Genomic DNA, 6,156 nt, shown 5'->3' with positions numbered 1-6,156 from the left:
GGGTCTCTCTTTATGGCCCTTCTTTGGAAGTCTATTTTGTCAGATATGAGTATTGCTACCCCTGCTTTTTTTTCCTGTCCGTTTGCTTGGAAGATTTGTTTCCAGCCCTTCACTTTCAGTCTGTGTAAGTCTTTTGTCCTGAGATGGGTTTCTTGTAGGCAGCATATGTGTGGGTCATGTTTTCTTATCCATTCAGCTGTTCTATGTCTTTTGATTGGAGCATTTAATCCATTTACGTTTAAGGTTATTATCGATAGGTAGTTATTCATTGCCATTATTTCCTACCTGTGTTCCTCTGTCTTTCTCTTTTCCTTCCTTTCCTTAAAGCAGTCCCTTTAGCATCTCTTGCAGAGCTGGTTTGGTGGAGCTGTATTCTTTTAGACTTCTTTTGTCTGGGAAACTCTTTATTTGGTCTTCTATCTTGATTGAGAGCCTTGCTGGGTAAAGTAGTCTTGGTTGCAGGCCTCTGGTTCTCAGTACTTGGAATATTTTTTGCCATTCTCTTCTGGCTTGGAGCGTTTCCATTGAGAAGTCAGTTGCTAACCTTATTGGGGCTCCCTTGTATGTTACTTCCTTTTTCTCCCTTGCTGCCTTTAAGATCCTCTCTTTGTCTTGGAAATTTGCCATTTTAATTATGATGTGTCTTGCAGTGGGTCTCTTTGGGTTCCTCTTGTTTGGGACTCTCTGTGATTCCTGGATTTGGGTGACTTTTTCTCTTCTCAGATTAGGGAAATTTTCCATCATTACTTTTTCAAACAGGTTTTCTATCCCTTGCTCTTCTTCTTCTCCTTCTGGTATTCCTATTATACGGATATTGTTACGTTTCATGTTGTCCTGCATTTCCCTTATTGCCTCTTCATTCTTTCTGAGCCTCTTTTCCTTTTCTTGCTCCTTCTGGGTGTTTTTTTCTACTTTGTCCTCCAGCTCGCTGATCCGATCCTCTGCTTCGTCAAGTCTGCTTTTAATTCCTTCTACTGTGTTCTTCAATTCAGAAATTGTATTCTTCATTTCCTCTTGGCTCTTGTTGATATTTTCTATTTCCTTTTTCATGTTGATATAGTTTGCAGTGAGTTCATTGTAGTTTCCTTGTAGTTTCTGGTAGTTCTCTTTGAGCTCAGAGAGCTCAGTGAGTTTCCTGATGACCATTGCTTTGAACTCAGTATCTGATAGTTGACTTGCCTCTTTTTCGGTTAGTATTCTTTCTGAGGCTTCCTCCTTTCCTTTCATTTGGGAATTGTTTCTTTGTCTTCCCATTGTTTGTGAGGCTCTTCTTGTTGGCCTCTGCGTCTTAAATTGCTTTGTTCTGACTCCCTGGATTTATGATATGAACTTCTATGGTAGAATGCCAATGGGATTCGGTGGTGCTGTCTCCTTACTCTCTTGTGCTCACTGGTCTTGAGCTGACGTTTATGTGTTTAACACGGTCTAACTCTAGTCTTTTCAGCACTCCAGGTTTTGTTGTCTCACCTGTGGGAAAAAGAGAAAGGGGGGGCAAAAGAAAAGAAAAAAAAAAAACACACACACACACAGAACAAACCAAAACAAAGATGGGAAGGAGGGAAAAAGGAAATAGGAAAGGAGGAAAGGAAGGAAGGAGGGAAGAAGGAATAAAGAAAGATCGGAGGCAAGATAAGAAGGAATTTTAGCAAAAATTAAAACATAGAAATAGATAAAAGAAGGCAGGAAGAAGACATAAAAATGGTAAAGGATGGGAGGAAGAAGGAATGAAAAAGAAGAAAAAAAGAGAGAGGAAGAAGGAATTCAGGGGGAAAGGAAAAAAAAGAAAAAGGATAAAAAAGAAAAAAAAATCTTCTGTTGGCTTTAAACCGGTCAGGTTATTTCTGCTGGTGTCCTGTCTGTGCAACGGGAGGGGGTGGTTGGAAGGATTGGTTTCACTTTTCTCTCTTCCTGGGTCACACTCTTCGCTGTTTTGTAGGTGTGGTCCCTGGCAGTCAATCAGTCCGTTGATCAGCCAATCCAGCCGCTTTGGCTTGTGACGCGTGCGTGCGCAGCAGGGGAATCCAGCCGCTTTGGGTCTGTGACGTTATTTTGTGCCCTGAGCGCGCAGCCGGCGGACCAATCGAGCCGCCAGGGCTTGGAACGCTGGCGCGCAGGTGGCGGATTCAGCCGCCTTGGGGTTAGGACACTCGCCAGCAGCTTTGTATTTGGAAAACAGGCACCCAGCCGGCCCTGTGCTTGGTGAGCGCGCGCAGCCCGCTGAGCCACAGGCTCTGTGCTTGGGGGCCCAATCCAGCTGCCCTGGGCTTGAGTCTCTCGGGCGGGCGGGGCCGCCCTGGGACTGAATCACGCGGCACTCGGTTCCGAGGTTTTGGGCCTGTGGGTGGAGCAGCTAGTCTCTGCTCCAAATTATCTCGGAGGTTTCAGGTGTGGGCGCCCCTCCGGGGTTTCAAGTGTGGGTCCCGTTTGCTAATCTGCTCGCGCGCGCGACCGGACCTCAGGTGAGCGTAGCAGTCCAGGGGCGGAGGGGGGAGGGGCGCCAGGGGCCTCGGTTACTACCGAGAGTTCTCTAATTAGCCCCTGAGTGTCTCTATTTTCTTTTTCTTTTTGAGAAATTCCTCCTTTTCAAGCCCCCCTGGTCTAATCAAGCACCTGGCTGCTCACAGCGCAGCCTGGCCCTCTCCCAAGACTCCTGCAGGAGCCCCTGCGCCAGGGCTGGCGCTTCTGCCGCCCTTGTACCGCGCGGTCCTGGGTCCCGTGGACCTTATTGTCCTTGAGCACTCTTCTTACCGTCAGATCTTTCAGTGTCCTCTATCTTTGGTCTCTGATCTTCGTATATGCTGGAATACTGTTGGCTGTTCGCTCTGCTCCTCAGATCAGCTAGGTATTTCCCTGGCGTTGAGGGGAAGTGGACTCCGCTCCCACCTATGTTGCCGCCATCTTGTTCCGTAAGCACTCTTCTTACCATGAGATCTTTCAATGTCCTCTATCTTTGGTCTCCGATCTTCATATATGCTAGAATACTGTTGGCTGTTTGTTCCTCAGATCAGCTAGGTGTTTCACTGGTGTTGAGGGGAAGTGGACTCCGCTCCCACCTATCTTGCCACCATCTTGGGCAAATTTTTTTTTTGTCTCAATGCACCTGTTCACATAAAAGGAGTGGAGCCTTGGGTATTCATCAAGGCAGGGCAACCCACATTGCTGCATTGTGGTGCTGTATGTGGGGGAGGGGTCCAAGACAGAACAATGCCTCTTGCTGGTCCCAAGGTCCAGATTTCAGTCACTTGCCCTGCTACCCACAAGCAAATTGGGCCCTTCTGGTGATTCCCAGGTGGGGGAGGTTGTGTACATTTTAGGACCCTGTGGGTCTCTCCAACAAACTTTCCTGTGAGGCTGGAAGTTTCACCCACTGCCACAACCCCCACAGGTTTTTTCAGTGAGAGGTTTTAAGGCTTTATTTTCTCATGCTGAAACCCTGGGTTGTGTGTATATCATGTTCCCCAGTTGTTCCTCCTGGTTTATCTGCATACAAATGTGGGACCACCCACTCCACCAGCAGCTACCTTGCCTTCCCTGGTCCTCCAGTTGCCACCTTGCTGAGAGTCCTCTCCCCCCTGGCTGCCTGTCTCAGCCCCTCCTGTTGGTCTGGATGAATGTTTCTTCTTTAACTCTTTGGTTGTTGGATTTCCATACAGTTCTATTTTCTGGAAGTTCTGGGTATTTTTTGTTTTTAAACTTGTTGTCTTTTTTTGGTTGTGTGAGGAGGCACAATGTATCTACCTATGCCTTCATCTTGGTGGGAAGTCTTGATGCTCCTTTTTGTTTCACCTCTTCCACATTCACAAACATTTCCCTTTGAGGACTTCTTTTTATCTGGGGAAACAAACAAATAAACAAAAAAATTCACTTGGAATGAGATCAGGTAAATAGGGAGGGCAAGGCACAAGGGTCGTGTCATTTTTGGTCAAATATTGCTGAAAACTCAACACAGTATGGGCAGGTATGCTCATAAATCGCCCATAAGGAAATGGACAAACACATTGAAGAGTGTTCAAAAAAAATTTCAGTGAAGCCGAACGCAGACTCACAGCAATGTCAGTTGGTACACTGATGCAGATGGGTTCCTAGAAAATTCATCTAGTAGGAGAAGCCTGTACTACAAGGGGCCCACCTTCCAGAAGATAATTCCATAGTTTTTTGGGCTCCCTCCTTGTATTTTATCAATTATGTCAAAATCAAGGCCAGACCCCAGTTTCTGAGTTTCTTTCCCAGAGTCCTTCTGATATGTGATATTGCATTCCACTGAATTCTGTCCCTTTTTCCTCTTTTTACATAAATTTCACATTCTCTTCTCCTATGTATAACCTGAAGTATTCCCTTCCATTTATAACAGACAATTCTGTTTCCTTAACCCATTTCAAACCTCTCTCACATCTGACTTTTTAAAATCTTGGCAGAGGACATGTTGCTCAAATAACGTTTATTGACTTAACACTCTTCTCCTCCTTTCTCTTTTGTAAGTTCCCCTGTTTTAGCCTCCTTGCTCTGGACAGTCGTTGCCTTCCTCAGAATTTTCTCTATTCTCTATTTTTAGCATCCATCCTCCAATTCTTCCCATCTTTTCCACCTAGTATATCTTCTCTTTTTGCACCAGCCACAGTAACAGCTATTTTTCCTGTACTCTATGTCCATGCTACCCAGTCCCTCAGTAAATATGAAGTGATGAGTGGAAGGGAGGGAAAAAAGAACATGACTTCAAGGCAAGTTGATAAGAAGTCTGAGGAAAGTGAACAGAAGCAAAAGCTGAGACATTAAATCACTTTCCTTTTGGACCTTCATTAATACTGGCCACAGGATACTGACATGCATGGTTCAGAATCAGAGAGAGAAAAAGTCAAAATTGAATACAGCCCTACCTATAAAATATTCTATATGTCCTCTATTAACTATTTAGAAAGAGTTTAGTTTAAGTTAAACCAAAAAAGGCAGAATTTCAAAATTCCTCATTGTATGACATAAGTTGGGTGTGGCTCCAAAACTGACCAAGAAGCTCTAATTGGTTAAGTGCTCCCTTCCTCCCCCAGAGTTCTGGGTTGCCACCTCTAAAAATACTCAAACCCCCTTCTCCACCAAAGAAGTACATATGAATTGAGTTGCCATATTTAACAAATAAAAATACAGGACAACCAGTAGAATTTGAATTTCAGATAAACAATGAATAAGTTTTACTATAAAGATGTCCATATAAGTATTAATAAATATGTGCTGTGAGTCTTTGGGGTATACTTATACTAAAAATGTTTTTTATTTGAAATTCAAATGTCATGTATTTTTCTGACTTGTACTTTTAGAAAATTCAAAGCCACGCAAAATTTTACCCAAGATAAAAACAGGCAAGTCATGGAGTAGAAGATGTTTGAAATAAATACATCTGGCAAAGCACTGGTATCTAGCACATATAAAAAAAATACCTCCAAATCAATAAGAAAAAGACAAGAATTTTTTCAATCAGAAAATGATTGGAATGCGCATTTCTCAAAAGAGGCTATCTAAGTGGTCAGGTCAAAATGTGCTTAATTTCACTGTTCATCGGGGACATAAAAATTAAAACCCCCATGAGATTCCACATACACCACCAGAATGGACTGAATATATCTAGTGTTGGTGAGGTACTGGGACAAGTGGAACCTTCATTCTCTGCTAGAAAGAGTATAAATCTGTGCAACTGTTAGAAAACCATCTGGCAGCATGATTAAAACTGAACACATGCATATCATATGACCCAGCCATTCCACCCCAACCAGATATGTGTACATTTGCTCACCAAAGACATGTTCACAAATATTCATAAATCATTAATCATAATAGTTAAAACTGAAAATAGTATCTACCAGGAAAAAGATAGGTAAATAAATTCTAAAAATATTTAAGCAATAAGATATTATTTAGCATTGCGAATGAACAATTTCAATTAACATGTTATAATATGGATCAATCTCATAAAAAATAATTTAGCACAAGTGCCTGGCTTAAACACAGAAAGACACATACTCCGTAATTCATTTATATGGAGTTTCAAAAACAGAAAAAACTGTCCTTTGGTACTAAAGTCAGGATAATGGCTATCTTTGGAGATGGTGACTGGGTGGAGTTATGGGAACTTTGGGGCTGACCATGTGCTGTTTTTTGATTGGAGTG

The sequence above is a fragment of the Desmodus rotundus genome, chromosome 6, assembly GCF_022682495.2.
Source record: "Desmodus rotundus isolate HL8 chromosome 6, HLdesRot8A.1, whole genome shotgun sequence".
NCBI classification, from domain to species: Eukaryota; Metazoa; Chordata; class Mammalia; order Chiroptera; family Phyllostomidae; genus Desmodus; species Desmodus rotundus.
This window is presented reverse-complemented; position numbering follows the sequence as displayed.